Genomic DNA, 22,233 nt, shown 5'->3' with positions numbered 1-22,233 from the left:
GCACCATGATTCTGGCCTTCGCATGCATCCCGGGAAGGCAATGTCAGAGTCCATCATGACATCCCCTCACTGTGCTGTGTTGCTAAATCATCCTGTACTCAGCCACAGGGAGTAGGGAAAGAAATAACAAAGCTGCCGGAGAAAGAAATGCTTTTCTGCCCATCTACCCTTCCTTGGCTGTTAGAGCCAGCGTGGAAAGGAGGTTTTGAAGTGACTGTATACCAAATTGTGATAAACAAACAGAAGCAACTTTATTGATTTCCTTATTCTTTGAAAGACTGAGAAGCAGTATAGGAAATTGTGAAACAGCAATATCACAGAGCTCAGTAAGGCTGCTCTTAGAGCAGAACCAAACAGACGAGGGAATTTACAGATCACCTGCTGCCCAGAGACCACTGGGCTTTGTGTATGTATTTCTGAATACAGAAAAGTTCAGCAAACAGGTATTCATCTTTTGCATTGCTTGGTAGGAGGCTGGAATGGACCTTCTTTCTTCTTTGATTATTTCACCCATTTATATCTGAGGTGCCATGCTGGCGACTAGCATTCTAAAGAACAGCCCATGAGCCAAAGTCAACATCCTCTTATTGCTAATCATATGTTTTTTAGCATTTGTGTCTCTAAAGAATCCTTTCATTTAGAGATGAGAGCAAGTTATTTGCCAAATATTCCTCTACAGATTACACTCTTTTCCGAAGCATAGAGAATTTTGTGATGATGAAGCTCACTGATGTAAATCCTTTAAATTCACGAATGTGACCTGATTGCTTGAAACATCATTAGGTGACAGAATCTAAAGCAGGGTCCACTCTAGGGTGCCAAATCATGCATTTTATTAAATTGTTACAATATCATAAATTGCATTTTATAGGACTCTCGATTATCGTCTTCAGATCTTTTCTAAAAGGCCTACAAAGTTGAAATGCAATATTTCATTTCTGACGCTTAATCTATGAGAGTGTCCTTGGAGATACATTATGCCTTTAAAATAATTCACATACATTCTATAATGATTGTGCTGTGCTGACGGGGCTATCAAAATGTTTCAGGTTTAATAAATAGGTTCAACGGGAAAGTCAGAGTAAAACTTTTATAGTTAGATGCCACCATAGAACTAGAGTTAATTGGAAAAGCTAAGCAGCTAATTCCAATGTTTAATACAATTCTTAAAGTATTACTGATAAGTGAATTTACTCTTTTTTATCATCAGCAAACATTTTTGACAAGATGTAAGGGAAAGAGCAGAGCATGGGCTTTATAATCACACAAACTCTATTCTTATTTTTTTATCATGCCACCTAGACATTCCTTGGCTCTCTCTAAGCCTTAGTTTCTTCCTCTCTAAGAGAGGAATAAAAATACTTATTTCATGGTACCTAGCACGGTACCTGTTACATACCTCCCAAAGCTAGAAACTTGTTTACTTTCCAAATAGGCCATGTAGAACAGAATCAATTTGCCTTTCTCTCAGATTCTTTACTTTGTAACATTTTGGGGAAGTGTCAATATAAACACATTGGTGTTTACCCTCTATTCCAGGGACAATGTGTGAGTAGTTATTCAATCCACGTGGTTTCTAGCCAATGAAAATGGGATAAGGGTCAGCCATTATCAAAAGAAGCAGAGAGCTCAGCAAATCAGACTGATAGACCTTTCTATTTTGCCTGATACTCATTTTACTGTTCCTTACTGAGTCCTGAGGCCTGCCCCTGGATTTGGGGGCTGCCCCAAAGCATTAGGATGGTGAAACCGTGATACTTAGGATTCAATGTGGAAATGATAATGTCTACATAAAAGGGTTGCTAATCTGAAGTTACACCATGCCAATTTATCTCTCAGAGCCTTCCTAATTATTTTTAGGGACAGAAGTCATTAGATCCTAGCGGGTAAGTAACAGAAATAGGACCTGGGATAACTGGGGGAAAACACAAAAGTTGCCCAGGAACTGGAAATGAGATTGCCTCCTGGACATTTTGGGTTCCTTCATGCCCTCAACCGACAGGTAAAAAAGAGCCTTCTTTAATGAAATAGACAATTATTTTGAAAATCAAGTGATCCCTTATTTTTTAGAAAGTCCAGATTTTTAGTTCTGCTTAGGACTGGCAATGTCCCTATCCTTAATTACTTGGGAGGGTAAGCTCATCAGGCCAGTTCCATAACAACAAGATTTCAGAAAACCAATTGCAAATAAAGTTAAGTTTAATTGGAAGTGTTTAATGTCAATTAAATACAACTAATATTCTTATTTGTTTAAGTATTTAGAATTTCAAATACTCTTGAATTCAAATTTCTAATTGATATCAACAGGGACTCTTCTGTGTGTTGTTAAATAAACCAACTTTATGGGCAGCGCCTGTGGCTCAAAGGAGTAGGGTGCTGGCCCCATATGCCAGAGGTGGTGGGTTCAAACCCAGCCCCAGCCAAAAACTGCAAAAAAAAAAAAATAATAATAATAATAAAATAAACCAACTTTATTGTAGCTGAGCATGGCTAGTGTGATGAGGAATTTTAATACATGGATTTAACTGGATTAAGAGATACCCAAATAACTGATAAAAAATTATTTCTGGGTATCTGTGAAGGTGTTTCTGGAAGAGATTAGCATTTGGACTGGTATACTGAGCCAAGAAAGTCTGCCTGCATCAATAAAAGTGGGCATCATCCAATTCATTGAGAACCTGGAAAGAACAAAGTAAAGAGAGGGCAAATTTGTTCCCTCAGAATTGAGCATCCATCTTCTCCAGCTCTTGGACCTCAACATTCCTGGGTCTTAGGCCTTCAGAGTCAGACTGACTTTCCTGATTCTTCAGCTTACAGATGATAGATTGTGCTTTTTCTATTTCTCTGAAGAACCCTGATGAATATCACTAAAATAGCCTTTGAAGAGCCCTGATAATAGATTTTTGCTTTTAATCTTCAGTGAGAAGCCATCCTCTTTAGGCTGGGAGATTTATCTAATTTGCATGGGTATTGGGATTTCATCCTGGCAAGAAGTAAGAGAAGAGGAGAATTACTGGACAGGGTAACAAGATAAAACCTTTGTGAGGTTGCCGATGTATTATGGATTTCTGGGCATGCACATAAGAATCAGCAATTAATGTGATTGCTAATGCACATTTCAAAACCAAATGGCCCTAGTCTGGGAGCTGTTTAAAAGTTACTTATGAACGGATGTGACTGCATTTCTATTTATTTATCATGCTAGAGTAGCTCCTTTGTCAGTGCTGCTGACACTTTGGTGTTCTGTAGGATTTAGGTAGTGGAAAGAACACAGAAGTGAAACAGGTTAACAACTGGCAAAATGACTGCTGTCATTCACTTCTTAGACGTGACAATCACAGACATCCTTAAACATAAAAGCAACTGCTTGGATGTGTCTTCCAAATATTACCATAGGGTCAGTGTTTACAGATTATTCAGTACCCACTTGCCCACTTTATGCTTCGATTTTGAGGAGAGGTATTGAGAGTGTGTTTACTAAGTGATTAGTGATGGGGAATGGTATAGAACCTGGAGAAACTAATAAAGCAAAATGAATTCACATGAAAGAAACTTGTCATTATATCTTGATAAAGCTTAGTAAGCACAGTCCCCAAACCTGGCATTCTGTCTTTTGTCTCTTTAATATTTTCTAAGGTCAGTGCCCTTTTTAGCTAGGAAATCATCACTCCCAATCTCCCTCTCCTATGAATCCCCACACTGTTTCTTCCATGAACCCTACATTTTCTTTCAGAAATATGTTTCCAATCTTGTTGTGCCCTTGCCATAGGTGAAGACTGAATCCTCACTTGCAAAGGCTGCCAACTGGTTTCCTTGCTACCCAGTTTCCCACTCCAGCTCATCCTCAATAGACGAGTATTTATTGAGCGATTTTCAGGCACCAGGCTGTGTCTCAGATCTCAAAGTCTTCAATGTCTGTTAGTAAGGACAGAAAAACAAAGGAATAGTTTACCATTCAATGAGGCAAGTTCTTTGTCAAAGGCATTTAGCAAGGTGCTAGGAGAACATAGCATCCTCTGTGGGGAAATACAGTAGACAGGACAGTAGAGATCTTGTCAAGGAGGAGTTAGTATGCCACTTTAAGAACTTGTAAGTTTCTTCTGCAAAGAAAGAGATCCACTGAATAATTTTAAGCAGAAGAAAGACTTGACCTAAGGAGCATTTTGGAAAGATCACTTTGCAGGTGGTGGAGGTTGGACTGGTGAAAACTTAATATTTATCAACAGAGAAGTTACTGCAAGGTTTTGCTACCTTTTCCAAAGAGACAATGACATTCCTCCTTCTGACTTTGGGTCAAGTAAAATATAAAGAAAATGATTAGGAAATAGAAAGATGGAGAAAGCTGGGTGAAACTCCCCTGGGGCCTCCTGACATTGTTAGGCCCCTGCCAAGTCTTAGGCAGCTACCTGTGTTCCTTTATCTAAAAGTTCCTTGCTATGGTGAGAACTTTGAGGAAAACATTCTAAGAAATACCAAACAAAATCACGATGCTCTCCTTTCTCTACAGCCCCCTTCCCTTAAAATGTCTCCCTAAACCCACAGTCTGTTGCTGATAATTTTCTACCACTCCCAAAAGTTCAATTATTATTTGTCTATGCCTTTGAAATTCCTTTTCTCTCTTGCAACTCATCTTTGTGATAAGTCTCCCTCATCTCAGATTAACCACTAATTTAGAGAGCCACTTATCTTTAATATTAATTTATTTTGATGTAATTTTCCTTTTGAACTCCTCTTGCTCACCACTGCTTAGCGCAATGATCAGACATTCCAGTGCCAACTTTGTCTCTGTTGCAATCCAACCCAATTTCTTCCTCCTGGCTTGTGTAGATTCAACTTGGTTTTGTTTTTCTCCATTTGCTGTCCCCAGATGTGTTTTGCGGCTTCTTCTTTTCTGAGTAGGTAACAGGTCTCCTAATAGCATCTGGGACAGGTTGCATAACTTTTTGGTATCCTTCTATTATTAAATGTTCGATCTAGTTCAGTTTAAATTCTACTTTTATATTTGATTCAAAGTTGTATTCTTTTTTAAAACTCCATAAAGAGCCAGGCTGAAGATAGAGCAGATCTAAAGAAGGGAGGGAGTGCGTTCTATTATTTCTATTCTCTCTCTGGCTCTTGGTCCTAAAGTAGAGGTAGAGGGGGCCATGGTCTGGTTTGAGGATCTGTCCTTATCAAGACCTATCCCTTCTGATATGGGATGCTAGGAAAGGGAACAGGGGAGGAAGGACAAACACCATTTTACTTAACGACTCATGGTGTAGCCTTCACCCTTGATTATCACCTTTCTGCTAACCATCAATGCTTTTACAGGACAAACAAGTGGCCATCCAGGTTTAGTAAGACTAAAGATGTAACAATTTGGGAGAGCCTCTTTAAGAAAAATGTTACAAAATAGAAGTGCAAAATTAGATAAAAGAGTAAATGCTTATTCAACATGAGAAAAGAAACCACACATTGTGACAATTAAAAATCTGACAAATACCAAAAATATGATATAATTAGAAAAACAACATTTTTTAAATTAATTTTTAATGCACATTTGTAATGCTTTTTTCTACTACTTTTTTGGATTCCTACCCTCTTAATTTGTTCACATGAAGACAATTTCATTATTTCATTTTTTTATAAAAGTACATTTATTTAATTTTTTAAATTATTGATAGTATAGAAAAACTTTCTTTAGCTTCTAACTTGTTTTTAGTAATATCAAGTAAATTTTTAGGGTAGTTAAGTATTTATTTTCTTTCTAATATGAGTTCTACTATTAGAGAAAAAAGTTACACAGCTAGCTACTGGTTCCAGTCATTTAACATGTTTTCCACTTTTACTTACATACTTCCGTGATGAGCGCCTAGGACACATTCATATTACAACATGGTTTTTGACCTTTACCTTCTTGCTGTAGTGCTGTATGAGTTGGCACACTGGATGGTAGGAATATTCATGGAAACCATTCCTATACTAGGAAGACCAGTGATAACCTTATTACAAACAGAAATGACTGAGACCTACATAAATCTATTTTACTGACCCCAAACTAAGTATATTCTAAGGCTATTTCCTCTCAACTACAATACAGCACACTATCTGATCTGACAGGAGATGTGACAAATGGGAAACTGAGGTAGAATGAGATAGTGATCTCAGGAAATTTAGGTCACAATAGTTGCCTTAGTCAGCTTAGGCTCCTTTAACAAATATACCACAGAGTGGTTGACTTAAATGAAAAACATTTATTTCTCAAAGTTCTGGAGGCTGAGAAGTCCAAGATCAAGGTGATGGCAGATCTGGTTTTGAGAAACAGCCTACCTTCTTGCTATATCCTCACACGACTGAGAGAAAGGGTGTGGGAGTGGAGTGGAGAGGAGGCACCATGCACTCTAGTCTGTTTTTATATTTATAAGGGCACCGATCCAATTCAGGAGGGCTTCACCCTTATGACCTAATTAACTCCTGAAGGCTGTACCTCCTGAAACCATCATACTGGGCATTAGTCTTCAACACAAGAATTTTGTGGGACTCAATCAATCATTCTGAAGTAGCATCCCACTTCTGAAAATTTGACAACAAAATAATACAGCAACAATAAAAATGATAATGTCAATATTTTGTTAAGTCCCCATCTCACTAATGATAGACATCCAAATGCTGGCTCTTTCTTGGGTCACTGTAAGAGAAAACCATCTGCTTACTTTTACAGTAAGCAGACAATCTGATTCCAGCTTTACCTCCACCACTCCCCACACTCCCTGCCTAGTGCCTGCCTTCTGTGGTGTACCTCACAGTCCCTGGAAGCTGTAGTCTTGGCCTCTTTGTTTCATGGGCAGTTCTCTAATACGCGGTTCCTGCATGACTATGAAGTCTTCCTTATTGTCCATCTGACTCATGGAAAACTCAACCATTGAAGCTGTAGCTGTGCAGGCTGCTGTATAATTGCTCTCTCTCTTCCTCCCTCTCTACTCCATTTTTCTTTTATCCTTTTATAGAAATTTGACAGTTAAGTTCATAAACTCATCCTAGAAAAAATGTTACATATCTCCTTGCTGATTATCACTACAGTTGCCTTTAAAGTATTCCCCTTGTGAAGCTATGCACTGATGCTAGCAGCTAGTCTACCCTTTAAAGCAATTTTAGAACTCTTTTTCTGGAATGGCCATCTAAGCTGTTATAATGTCATTCTTGATGTCCTGAGGATCATCACAATGCTTCCCTTCAATATTTCCTTTATCTTTGGGTAAATAAAAAAGTCACTGGGGGCCAGATCTGGTAGTAGGGTGTTCCAATACAGTTATTTGTTTAACAGTTAAATACTCTCTCACAGACAGTGTTCATCAGTGAGCTTCTTTAAGACTATATCTGCACACATCTTTCTCATGCCAAGATTTTCCTTTTTCTCTATTGATGTTTACTTGGTCTTTTATACTTCTCATAGTAAGGTGATAATTTTGAAACACAATTGCATGAAGTTTTGCAGTGTTTTCATCAATTCTGTTTGTTGATGGCCACTCTGACCTTGCTTCATAATTGATGCTTTCTCCTCCTCAGGAAAACATTTCATCCATTTGTATACTGCCATATTCTTCATGGCATTATCCCCATATGGAGTAACATATCCCTCATTCCCTTCCATTCTTGCCAAATTTAACAAGGATTTTAATGTTTGTTCAGTGCTCTAATTTAGTATCTGGCATTCTTGCAATAGCACAAAAAACACATAATGATAATGAATACCAGTCAGCAAGACACCACCATACACTGACACAAACACAGCTATGAGACACTGATATATGAAGGTTATGAAACATTACTAAGTTGTTTGTACAGTGCCACCAATGTTACTGCATGGCAGCAAATTGGTGAACTAGTATCTTTCTTCCTTGCTCAAATAGGTAGAGAGGACAGATTAACAAATCCAAGTCAAAGAAAATGTTCAACCAGCAAAAAGGATGTCATTCTTCTATTCTTCTAGGCACACCAGTCAGTCATTTTCATGGTGCTCTAATTCCTGCTTTGGGTAAGAGGGTAAGAAAAGCATCCATTTACACAGAACTCTTCTACCACCCTGACAACTCACAGGTGGTTTGTTGCTTTGTTCTTCAGTCATCCACTTATAAATTTAAGAGATCATGGTGGGCATGGGGGAGAGTGGAAAGTCACTATGGTGTGTTTGAATATCTTAATATATCCTTGAAGTGATACCTGTCCCCAAATGCAGGTATTTATCTTAGCACATCCTTCATTTGGAGGTCTTGCCAATGACCCCCAAGTTGCCAATTTCAGGGTAATAGGAGAAGATTATTTATAAGTCAGAGTTTTGTTTTTCAATCCAATTTAGCACATTAATTTGTAGAGTCACTGATCTCAGTTTCTTCATAAATTGCTTATAATTTCTTCTTAATTTGCTCTACTTTCAGTCCAAGCTATAGATCTCTCTTTCTTTCTTTCCTCTGCTCTCTCTTTCTTTTTTTGTCCCTCTCTTGCCTTATGTCTCCTTCCTTTAAGTTAGGTCATATTGCATTCTAAGGCACTTTCTAATATAAAAAAAGTATCCTTAAATGTCATCTAGTCCAGTACTTTCATTCCACTCAGCAAAAAATAGCTCTCCTATCTAGACAAATACCTTTGAAAGGACCCTTTCTTGACCTGTGGTACACTGAGCAACCTTGATTCAGCCTTTTCTTAGCTGCCTTTAGCAAGTAGCCTCTTATTAAGTCATCCTCCTTTTATTTCAAAGTTTTTCTAAATACCTTCGTTTTTGTCTTTTATCTTTGATCCTTTCCTGTCCATTGGCACATAAGGATGTTTCCTGAATTCACATTTCTAACTGCACTCCCCTCTGGTTGCTGAAAATTTATTAACTAATCATTTCTAAGGTACTTTTTCATTGGATAACCTTTTGTTTATGGAGAGAGATGGGACTGCACTTTAATAAGTAGCAAATTTAGGAGGGAAAAATACATTTATCACAACCACAATGTCAACCTAATTTAGTAAAGTCTCACTTGGGACTGAAGTACTTGCTTCAATAAAATAAAATAACCTTTTCCAAAACCCTAACACACACACACACACACACACACACACACACAAACATACACACACAAAAAGGACAACAAACATTTATGGTAAGTGGGGATAATGAGACTATGATAATGGAAGGGGTGGATTATTTAGGAAAAAATATATATTTTGATATTTAAGAAACCTGTGTGGGATAGAAGCACAAAAGAAGAAGGAGAGGATGAGAGAATTATTGAAAGCAAGTCTAGCTTATTGACTGGCAAAGTAAATCTGCTGAATAGAACCCTCAAATTTTTAAACTTTTCCAGTTAAAGATGAAAATCAAGAACAAGTGGTCTAATTTATACCATTCTTAGAATTTAAACTCTGCTCCCTGTTAAATATCTTTAATGTGAATTATAGTGCTTTATATTTTGAAACGAGACTTTTAAAGTCTGATTTGTCAAGTATTGCATGCCACAACAAGTTTTATCAACTATGTGGTCATTTTATGCAGTTAAAATAATGAAGCAACTTGTATTTGTCTTCAGTTAAGAGAATGATTTATTCAGAACATCCATTCATGGTCTTTCAGTTAAGTTGACATCAGAGACTTTATGCGGTTCAAAATCACTCTCATTCCTGTTTGCACTTGAAGACACACTCAAACCTCTCATTTGCATATTGCATCTTCAATCTCCCCCTGAGCTCTTTCTACTGCTCTTCAGCTTTGGTTTTGAACTCTTACGTTCTTCAGTACTGACTTCATTGTTTATAATAATACAATACTACATAATACACTAATTTTATAGGACCATCCATTCATTTTTATCATGTAATTTTAATGAAAATTCCAGGTTTCTAAACCACCAATAGCTATATTCCTAAATATGAACATATAGTCATACACTTATATGTGCAAAAGGAAGATTAAACCATTATATAATACAAATGTCAGGTCCAACCTGATATCACAGTGAGATCACATTGTCTTGAATATTTTAACTCTTTTCAGTGAATATTTTGATTGAGGGTTACCAATTATTAGAGTTAACAATTGTTTAGTTTTTAATATTTCTGTTAACTTGACACAGAAAAATACCCCCTCACCAAGAAGACAAGAAGATCCTTTCTGAAGAAATAATGTGTTTCTGCCAACATATGTCCCTTCTCTTTCTCTAAAGTGTAACCAGGATAAGATTATTCTCAACTCTAGGTAGCCTCTCAAGTTAGCCATAGAATTAATTTGCTTCTGAGTTTTAGGTTAGAATTCTCATGTGCCTGAAGCAGTTCAGCCTAACAAGTAGCTCTTACAGCATCTTTGCATAAATCAGAGAAAAAGAATCCCTGTCCTAAAGTCATTCTACTTTTATCTGTGAGAAAATTGTTGTAATATATTAATTGACTTAGAACAAGATACTTTATGATGCCTTCTGGGAAAAATGTCATAATAAATGTGCAAATCTATGGTTGTAAATGGCACATACAATTGTTTGTGGGGGCCCTGAGTACCCCAAAGTTTCTTTTCAATACAGGTTTTAATAAAGTTTAAATTTTCTTTCTAAGAAAAATGCCTCTATTACATAAGGAACTTAATAAGCTAAGACTTGTTTTTTGAGCTGGTCCCACAAAGAACATAGTCTTTTCTGATGGAGTATTTTCATATTAACTAGATGTTTTACATTTTCTTTTATTGCCTTAGGATAAACAAAGCATAAGTCTCAGACTGGTATGTAAATAATATATAAATACTTGATTTCAAATATGCATGAGTATTAAAGCATCAAGTTTATTTGGCAAGTCTTTGTATGTTTCATCTTTATGAGATTATATTCAAGTTTGGGTAGACCCAAAGCTTATATAATTTTGGAAAAATTTCAGAGAAAAATATACAAAATTATCAGTGTAGAGTTAAATAAAAAAGTGAACATGGATTGAGAATCAGTAAAAAAGTAGAAGAAAAATTTTACATGTTGGCAATTACCATAAACATCACAAAATCTAGAAAAATAACAATATTTTTATTTATTAACTTATTATAAGTTGCATATTTTTTCTTCAAATGACAAACATTTTGTCACAAGTCTTGTCGAGAAATAGGACCATAATTCAGTGGTCCTATATTGTTTGATAAAAAAAATTTTATTAGGCAGCACCTGTGGCTCAAAGGAGTAGAGCGCTGGCCCCATATACCAGAGGTGACAGGTTCAAACCGAGCCCAAGCCAAAAATTGGGGAAAAAAAAAAAATTGTTATTGCTAAATGGTATACATAAAACACGTGATTTCACAGATATCTATTGTCTGTCTATTACAGATTTGTTACCTACGAATAAAGAAATTCTTATTGATTCTATTTCATTTGACTCTTATATAATAAAAAGAGAAGAAAAAAATCGTGATATATAAGGATATGCAGTGCCCAGTTGCTGTAGTGCAGAGGCCTCTCCCTACCAGACTCTGTTCTACACAGTGGCCAGTAACACCCAGTAGTTAGCAGCTTCCCTCAGAACTCTCTGGATGGCTTCATACTGGAGTGCCTCCAGGAAAATGCCTTCTCATGAACAGCCTTCCTTGGGACTATTCAGAGTTAATTTCTTGCAAGATCTACCACTGAGACACCCTGGTGATTTCTCTGCCATTCAGGGGGCCACAGCCAAGCGCTCTATAGCAGTCTTGATCTCAATCTTGACAGACACTTTCTTGAGCATGCTTTCTCAGCCCTAATGGTGGTGGCTATCCCTTATATTTTTTAGAGTTCTCTTTCTTACCAGCCAATCCATTGTTACTCTAATCCACTTTTAAAGTTAATGATTCTTTACAGTAAGTTGTTCTTCCATAAATTACTTTGTGATTTTTATCTCCTCTTTTGATCTAGACTGATAATTCAAATAAAGGTACCCCCCAATTCAACTTCTCTTCAGTTTACTAAAAATGCCCACAGCCACTTCATGCTACTTAAAGTGAAGATGTAAGGAGAAAGAGGGGAAGTTGGAGTAGAAGACCCTAATCTTATGTGATTGTAGTTGAAATAGACAAATTTTCAAATTATAAAAAATTATGGCACCATACTAACACCTTCTCTGTTGTCATGCCAGATTTTGGAAGGACCCCTATAGTAAGAGATCCTTCAGCTTAAACTTCATGGTAAATCGAATGCTTTAATAAAATTTCTTCTTTGGCAGATTTCCTCCCTAGAAAGAATGGATTTATAAGTTTTGAAAATGTTTTATGTCTCCCTCATCTTTACTTCCCACTCTTCTCCTCTTTTATTATTTGAGTTGGCTTGATCTTTCCCTCATACAATTGGTGGCTTGATGTAAGAAGATACCAAGTAGTGTCCTTATTGACTTTAACTGGCCGTGGCTTGTCATGGCAGAGCTTGACATGCTGGGAATCAGTGTGTCATTTTACTCCATCCCATAAAAAAGTAAACATCATCTTTCTTACTGTTCATCCCTATCTCTGCTTCCATCTATCTATTTTTCATTTATAAAAAAGTAATAGAAAGAAAAACTCTTCCCATAAGAAAATAGGAATATCTCATATTTTCATTTGAAAAAATCCTAATCTTTCTCCTCCACCCAGATATATTTTACTCTTTTTTTTGGAGATCAAATTTTTTTGTTTTGTTTAATATATATATATTTTTTGGGGGGGGGCTTTTTTTTGGTATTGACTTTGTTTTTTTTTATTGTTAAATGATAGCTGTGTATATTAGTGCAATCAAGGGGTACAATGTGCTGGTTTCATATACAATCTAAAATATTCTTATCAAACTGTTCAATGTAGCCTTCATGGCATTTTCTTAGTTATTATATGTAGACATTTGTATTCTTCATTTAGTAGGTTTTGTATATTTTATTCTTTATGCTTATGTACCCTGGGTAATATTCTCGGTAGGGATGTATTTGGTCTCTATGTGTATATCAGTTGTCATATGTCAATAAATCTCCCTTAGGTTTAAAAACAAAGTAATTATCTATTTAAAGTTTGATTACTATTAGTAACTTACATGTTTTCTTGGAAAATGTGAAGAAAATGATTGCTATTGATTAACAGATACTTATAATTGGACATGAATTTATTTTGTTTAATTTTTCCTAAAAGACTTACTAATTTTATTCCTAATATCATTAATCTTGAGAGTAGAGTGATTTATTAATCAAACATGGAGATTTTAGTGGGAATTGCTAGCATCTCCTGCTGAAATCTATGACTTCTCTCTGTATTTATCGTTTCTGCCATCTTCCAATTACCCTTTCTATTTATATGCATTCTTTTAACTGAATGATCCAGAATACACACTCTAACCTTTGATCAGGCTGAGGCTGAATTTAGCTGTTTCCCCTCTCCACCTACTCTAGCAAGTGCAAACTAACTCAAGTGCTATCCTAACTCAAATCTTTTATTCTTATAACATGACATTAGCAATTGAAAAATAAGTTTCTTAGATTATGTTTATTAGTATAAAATACCAAAAATGCACAGGTGTTAGCTATAGTGTTTATGAAAAGTACCCCCTTAAATTCTGTCCACGTATTAATTAAATACAAGGCAAACATTCTAATACAGTAAACTGTAAACTGCTAGTATCTTTTTGACAAAATAATTTTAAATATTTTGAGTGCTTACTTTTAAGGGAATATAGATTCTTTTCTAGTTCTTTTCTGTATTTTAAGCCATAGCTATTTAGATGACAAGCTAAAAGTGAACAGTTTGGAAAATGCATTTGTGCTTAGCTTGATTGCTTAAATATTTTCCTGGCCTTTACTCCCAATCTAATTTCAAGAGACTTTATTGTCAAACATTTCAGAAGCTCAGGAAAGATCAGTTGAGGAAAACAAGGAATGTCACCTCCTTATGATAATGCCACATTAGACACCTGGGATAAGAACAGAACAGAAGGGAAAAATGATTCATTCTATTACATAATTTTTAGTGTCTGGTTCTTATTACTTTGCAGTTTAGAAAGGATTGCATTGATTTGATTGAAGAAAATACATCAATGAAAACTTGAGAGAGCTGGAGTGGATGGGTACCTTTTATCCAGACTATGCTGATGGTCAGATTCTCTGAATAGTTTCAGGTCATAACAACTACCTGAAAAATGAATCCTGCCACCTAGACACATAAAATGAAAATAAGTTTCGTTTCATTAAAGAAAAAATTCAATGTGTTTAAATGTTTTAGATCGTGTAAAGGCTTAATTTTAAGTATTTCTTTTCTGATAAACAGCCATAAAAATTTTGTATTGAAGTTAAAGAGACAAATATAAAAATTGTTTTTATAACTAAGTTAAATTCTAGACTAATGTACCCAGAAGAGTTAAAAAATTCTTTGTCTTTACATGCTTGCAAAGTCATTGTGAGGATTAGGAAAAACAGGTAAAGTACTCAGCACACAATACACAATACAAGCTCAATAAATTTACACCTATTGTAATAAATGGATAAAAATAATAGAAAAATAAAAAGTTTGGGTGATATTACAGTGGAAAAAAATCATTTTATGATTCTTAGGCAAGAAATGATCCATTTTGGAGCACATTATAAAAGAGAAGAGTTACTCTTATTTATCATAAGGAAGAAAATGTTATATCCATAAGGACAGGAACCATAGAGGTATGGTTCATGAGCTCCTAAATGAAATTAGATTACATTCTGTGCTATTCCAATCTCCCCAATAGTAGGAAGGGTCTGACTGTTATGATTCAACAAAGATAATGGGTTCACATTTCTCCAGAGGGAAATTAAGTCTATATTCTGATGTTGCTGGGAAAGGAGTGGGTCTTTGAAAGAGATCTTTATACTCATGCTCTGGTGGCTCAAAACTTTTTTTTGTTTTTTTCAAAATTCTTTATCTCAGAGTAAGATATACAGAGTCATATTTATAGAGTATATTTTTCCCCAGAGGGTGAGGACAAGGAGAAGGAAAGAAAACCAAGGACATAGTTATTGGTTTTCTCCTTTTCTTCCAAATGTCAGGTTCCTGCTGGTAGTAAGAGAGGTCCTAGGAGGAAGAAAGCTAGGGAGCATGCACTGCCTGCCTTAGGGAGTGCTTCCCACCATTTCTTTATGGGGGGAGCAGAAAGATGCCATGGGAAGAGCTGAACAATTTTTACTAAGGTGGACCTGAGTTTGAATCCTGTCACAGCCATATTATAATTGCAACCTCAGTCAAGTGACTTGTTATCTCTAGGTTTAGTTTCAATTGTGTAAGATGATAAGAAGATAAGATGACCTATCTTTGAAAATTATAATACATAATGCAGAGATCATACAGAGGCCTGGTAGTTAAGTTTGTGAACTTGCCACTATGTGCTTATGTTGGCAGCACTATGCAAACAACTCAGTAAGGTTTTATAACCTTGGTATATCAGTGTCTCACATCTGTGTCCATGTTGACATGTATTGGTGTCTTGCTTAGTGGCGTTCATTACTGTTGCATGTTTTTGTGTGCCATCACAAGAATGTTGGAGCTTGAATTAGAGCAATGAACAAACTTGATAAGAGTGGAAGTGAAATCAGGGACATGTTAGTCCAAGTTTATGGGTATAATGCCATGAAGTGTACATGTATAATGCCACAGCAGTGTACAAATGGATGACATATGTTTTTCTGAGGGGAGAGAAAGCTGTCCCTGAGGAAGAGAGGTCAGGATGGCCAGTAACGAGCAGGACCGATGAAACATTGAAAAAATATGTGGAATTACATGTCAAAATCATTGGTTGGCTGTGAGAAACATAGCAGACCAAGTACACATCAATAGAGAAACAGCTGGGAAAATCTTAACTGAAAATCTTGGCCAACAACTCAAGGTTCTTGCATCATGACAATGCACTAACTTATGTGGCACTTCCTGTGAGAGAGTTTTCAGCCAGTAAATAAATAGCTGTATTGGAACACCCTCCCTAGGCACCTGATTTGGCCATGACCTTTTTCTTTAACCCCCAAATAAAGGAAAGATTGAAAGGAAGACATTTTGATGACATTCAGGACATCAGGGGTAATATAATGACAGCTCTGATGGCCAATCCAGAAAAAGGTTTCAAAATTACTTTGAAGGGTAGACTAGATGCTGGTTTCACTCCATAGCTTTCCAAGGGGAATACTTCAAAGTGACTGTAGTAGTATTCAGCAATGGGGTATATAGCACTTTCTCTAGGATAAGTTCACTGACTTAATTGTCAGCCCTCATATAAATTTACCAAATACTAACATATATTCTGGAGATCAGTGAACTACAGGAGATATAAATCTGTGTTCTGACAACTCTAATCTCCATGGTCAAATACACGTGGGAAAGGCTACTTTACTAAATCCCCTTATTGGAAGCTCACAGCATACACACTGGCAAATATATTAATAGCTCTAGGAAATTCTGCAATAAAAAGAAAAACTTAGTTAACAGTTAAATATATCAGCTTATTTGTAGGGGGAAGACTTGTTTTTTTCTTGGATTGTCTATGTACATCCTATGGAATATTTTCACTTTACCATGATTCTGGAAGGTTTGGGATAATATAGCATAAGCTACATGATAGATTTCTGAAGATAACTATTATCTGTAGATTAATAAGTGTGCAGCTGGAGGATAAGTAAGGATAGAAGAGGTTGTCTTTAGTCCAATAGAAAGCCAATAATTAAATTGGAAAGTTCCTGTAGGGAACAGGGCTAACATAATTAGGCCATAGTTAATCTAGGTAGCTATTTTCTTTTTGTCTGTTTATAGTGAATCAGTACTGGAAGTACAAGAGTTTAAACACGTATTTGGATTCACATTCATGGTCTCTAACAAATGAAACACATATACACACATTCTTCTTGAATTAAAGACAATATAAGATGTTCTCCGTGTGTGTAGATTAATTTTAAAATAAACTTGTTTAAGAATTTATTTGATGCTTATCATTAAATACCCCTGGTTCTTTAATGATAAGATCTCCTTTGTGTATTTAGGAGAACAGTTATCAGTTTTCTCATTGAGAGTGTGGAACCAGACATCTTGAGTTGATTTTCGTTCCAGAGCTTATCAGCTATGTTACCTTGGGAAAGTTACTTAATTTCTCTAACCACAGTTTTCTCAACTGGTAACTACTTCAAAAACTTATTCGAAGGATTACATAAATTAATCCATGGAAAGAATCTATTTGAGCTTCTGGCACGTGGTAAGTAGCCAATGAAATTTAGGTATTATTATCTGTAACACAAATATTTTTATTTAGATCTTCAACTAAAAATGTTTACTGAACAAAACACTACACTGTAAGCTGACTATTATTCTAAGTGCTCTGTAAGTCATTTAATTTTCACTGAGGTTGGGTAATCGGCACAATGTGTCACAACAGCCAAGGGCAGAGCTGGGGCCACCATCCTCTGCCCCTGCTTGTGTAATATGAGATTACTAACAAAAAACAGTAGGGGGGCAGTGACTCCTCAATTTTGAGCATAAAACGAATTTTTGATCTCTTTCTCTCTTGTTCAAGGCTTGAAATACAAATACTTTTCTATCTTGAATGTTGAGAAGTTTCATTCTTATTGATGTAACAAGTGATCTAGTCATTACAAACCTATGGTTTGAATGAAGCTTTAGTTTCAAGCTTATTATTATTATTTTTGAGACAGAGTCTCATTATGTTGCCCTTGGTAGAGTGCCGTGGCATAACAGCTCACAGCAACCTCAAACTCTTGGGCTTAAGTGATTCTCTTGTCTCAGCCTCCTGAATAGCTAGGACTACCCGCGATCGCCACAACACTCAGCTATTTTTTGGTTGTAGTTGTCATTGTTGCTTAGCAGGACTGGGCTCAGACCTGCCAGTCTCTGTGTTATGTGGCCGGCACCCTATTCACTGAGCTACGGGTGTCCAAGCCACAAGCATATTATTTTGTTATGACATTCTGAAGGTAAGTTTAGCTGTATCTATTTCCATTCTTAACTTTAGAGGTATATATTATTGAAGTATTTTATTTCTTTAATCTTTGTCTACCATATTCACAAACTTAACTGCACACAGGTCTTTATGAAAGTTTTGAGATCCACAAAAATCAGGAAATATAAAATCTACTTGTACAGAAACAAATGAAGCCCTCCCAGCAACGCTGATAAGCAAGTGTGAACCTTGTACTGGTGAATCAGAAAGGACACTGTCCACTGTGTTTCTTGGAAGCAAAATAATGGATCAAAACACAGTCTGTCTCAAAACTTTTGTATCGACCCCCCCATACGTTTTTCATGTATTTAACTTGTATCTTTGATTGTGGTGCATAAAATTGTGGTGATATACACACATTGCTTTCTACTTTGTGAGAAAATTCCAGGTACCTTTTTCCAAGAAAACCTTTTTTTTGTAGATGTTTGAGTTGTTTGAATTTTACACAACTTTAAAAAAAAAGTTTGATTTCAGAGACAGATCTTAGACTACGGAGATGTCTGCTTTGAAATCAGATAGATCTGGGTGAGGTCTGGGCTCTCTATTTCCCTTTATTGCTGTGAAATTTTTATTAACCTTTCTAACCTTTCATTTTTCTCAGGAACTATGAGAATTCAGTAAGAAAACACCATGAAAAGCACCAAGCGTGTGCCAGATAGGATGTACTCAGAAAAACATGGGCAGTTATGTTATTTTAATAACATAAACAAAAAAAATGAAACCATGGAACAAAAAATGTTTTTTTGGCTTAATAACATAAACCAAAAAAAGAAAAAAATGAAACCATGAAACCGGAAAAATGTTTTTCTTTGTACCTGTCACCTATTCAGATACGTTCCTTGCTCCTCTTTCAAGTGCATACTATGTAGAACACTTTCATGTTAGCAACATTATGTTTTCCTTAACCAAGATTTTTAGTGATTTTTATTTAGTTGTCCTTTTGAAAGGTGTTAATTCACTTTCTGAACTGTAAGTGGTTTCTGTAATACCACAGACAAATCAGATCTAGCCACAACTTTTTAATCAGAACATTTAGTGGGAATGACCTGCCTTGTCCTTAGAAAAGTAATCTGTGCTTCTTAGTCTTTGCTGAATAATTTATTTGTATACAGAAGCTTCTGAAAACTGAATAGACAAGTGTTTCCCTTTCATGTTATATAGACACAGGCAAATATAAACCTAGTGTGTGTGCTTCTAGCTCTTTCTGCTCAAAGTTTAAAAGGGGGCTTAATTTTAAAATAATTCTGGTCAATTTAAGCTTCATACAGTGCCCTTGCAGGAATAACAAACATAACCGTGACTGTTTATTGAGCCCCATTAGATGCCAGGCAGTGTGCTAGTTGGATTTCATAAATTATCTTAATTTTCACATCCTATTTCCCTAGTTTTACAGATGAGAAAATGGAGATTTAGAGAGTTTAGAAGACTTGAGAAACTTCCCATACTATCTAAGTGCCAGAACCAGAATGAAAATCCTTATTCTTATGTCCACAGCCTGGGCTTTCTTCAGTGCAATGCTGTGTGACCATTGCTGTTTGTGGGAAACATTTCTGCTCTCCCAGAATGGACATGCTGGATGCCCTGGGATGGCTCTTCTCCCTGGTCCCAGGGTGTTTTCATTTTTCCCTATGAAAAGTTTTGCTGGTAATATTTAATATGCTTGCCTTTGAAAATAATATGGTCATAAAAGTTAAGGTTGTTTGAAAAATTAAATCAAATGAATGATAAATGCAGTCCAATAAAAGGTAGATATAATTGATTCATTTAGAGGGAATTATGATTCCAACGATGTAGCAGTGCTTACAATCTTTCAATAAATAAAAACATTAGAACAATAGCAGATTTCACTGTATCTATTAACGCAGTATAGGGGAATAGTTGGGTCCCATGCTTTGCCATTAAATTCTTTCTGAATTAATTCCTAGAGAAATTATAGGCAAATAACACCTTCCCCGCAGCGCTTTTTTTTATGCTGTAAGACAAGGATTAAGAAACCCTGTGGCCCAGTAAGAAACCTATTTTGTAGTCTCTTTGTACTGATAAAATTTCTTCTGGCACTGAACTCCCACTGTCAAAAATACTATAACGTTTTACTAGTTTGCAAAAGATGAAAATGTTACCAGATGTTAAATTCAAGGAGCAAGTTAACGACTTCTGTTTCCAAATAGGTAGGTTTCCATCTTAAAAAGAAATTTAAAAAAAAGACTCCATTCACCAGCCACAGTACTAAAAAAAGTTAAGTCAATTTCTGACTTGAATTTTATAATTATTTTAGTATTGCAGGATGGAGCTGTTGAATAATGGGTTATGTGCTAATTACCTTAATTCCCAGTGGGCTTTATAAATGCCTTCTTTTTGAACCAAAAAGGCCTGGGTTTCCAGAACAAGGTAATTAAATAACTTTCACCCAGTGACATTATGGCCACAGATAGCACATGCCTTAATGCAGGGAATCTTAACCGTTATTCATGTGTTATGTATCTTTCGCTCTTCCACGAGGATGTCTTTCCACCCTGGCCTGGCTCCTTAGCATAAAAAGTTTATTGAAATGAAAGCATTTCAGAGGTCATTTTCCAACCTGACTCGTTAATCACGGCTGGCATTTTCACTTAGTGCGGCTATCCTCCGCGTGAGGAAGATCAGTAGATCAGAAGCCACACAGAAAATGCGAGTAAAGCGTAGGGGAAATGAATACGTGTACCCAGTGAGTGTGGGCCTGGGTTTTTATTAGTCTTTGGATGGATTGCTCCAGATACGTGGAGAAAACACACCATGTGGCATTTTTCATCTGTATTCTGGAAGGATTTTTCAATATTTCACCTAGGTTCTTCAAAGAATAATTCTTTGATTCAGTAATAGCTGTGGAAACCTTCTCCTTTGATATCCACGGGTGGTGCGGAACTCTTCTTTTGATTAAGAAGCACTCAGGCAAATGAAGAACATTATAGCAGATGAAATAGGGAGAGCGTGCCAATCATCCTACATTAAGTCGGGCCTATGTTAAAGACAAAACCGAGTTATGTGTAAAGGAATGTTTGATGCTACATATGAAAACATACAGAGTGTTTTTTACTCACGCCGTGTGATTTTTTTCTTTCTCTGTTTCTTTCCACGATCTGCTAATATTTTCAATCCTTACTCTAAACAGCTGGTGAAGATAGTCTCAAAATAATGAGACATGAGCTCAATATTTCAACATCAAATTGGCGGATTGATAGCTGTTGCTTGGATACAGTACACAGTTTTCTTGTAAGTCCTGAAAACTCTGGTTTCAGGGATTCACCTCTGCCTCTCCCTGCCCGTAGTTTTCTGAATAGTGCACCTTGCCACTTGAGAAGGGACTGTGAAAATGTGTTAGTGAACGCAATCTAGTGCTCCTGTGGAAATTCAAATTAAGAACCACTAGCTCAATAGGATGCTGTCAGACTGCCTTAAAATCGACATAGATAATATTCCAATTACAGATACTGCCTTAAATACTAGTAATGTGGGTACAAATTGACCAGACATAGATACAAGCTTACGTAAAAAAAGGTGCCTCAACTAGGAAGCAGTTTGTCAATTTTAGAAAATTTATATTGAAATGAAAGAGTTAGTTATGTTTATACAACAGATTATATGTTTATACCCCAGATTCAATCCTATTCCAGTCAGACGTGGATTTTATGCTTAATGATTCTATTTGCAGACAGGTGCACTTCTCTCCTGAGCTCTGGACGCTCTACCATCCCGCCTTCCTCCCTCTCATCCCTTCCATTCTTCTTTCCCTCCTCCTTTCTATTCTCTCCTCCTCTCTCTTTTCTTCCTCCTAAATAAAAGCCAAGCTGTACTTTGTCGCAGGGATGAAGTGATGGGTTATAAGACAGTAAATATGGCATCCATGGAATTTAAAAGCTAAAGGAGAGGCACATTAAAGACATAATTTAATAAATACGTATGCACTGAATAGGGATAAATGCCAGACTTTATAATTTTGCCGCAGGAAGCTGATCCTGCCGCTGTTATCTTTCTTCTCCTCATTGTTGGTATGACCATCCCTCAGATGCAAACATGAAACCCAGGAGTTCTAGACTCTTCCCTCTCTCCTTAACACCCACCCTGTAAACGAGCTGAGTCAAGTACAGTGCCTTAACATGTACTGGGTCTGTTTTTCCCTGTTAATTTCCCCCATTTCAGCCTATTGGTGCCCATTAGTCATCTCATTCATATTTCAATAATGGTGAAACTAGTCCCTCTTTCTTCAGTGTGTCCCCCCGACCAAGTGCAACCTCCATATCCACTTTCCATCATCAAATACACAATG

This window comes from Nycticebus coucang, chromosome 10 (genome assembly GCF_027406575.1).
Source record: "Nycticebus coucang isolate mNycCou1 chromosome 10, mNycCou1.pri, whole genome shotgun sequence".
Lineage (NCBI taxonomy): Eukaryota > Metazoa > Chordata > Mammalia > Primates > Lorisidae > Nycticebus > Nycticebus coucang.
The sequence above is the reverse complement of the archived record's forward strand: the minus strand, read 5'-3'. Positions refer to the sequence as shown.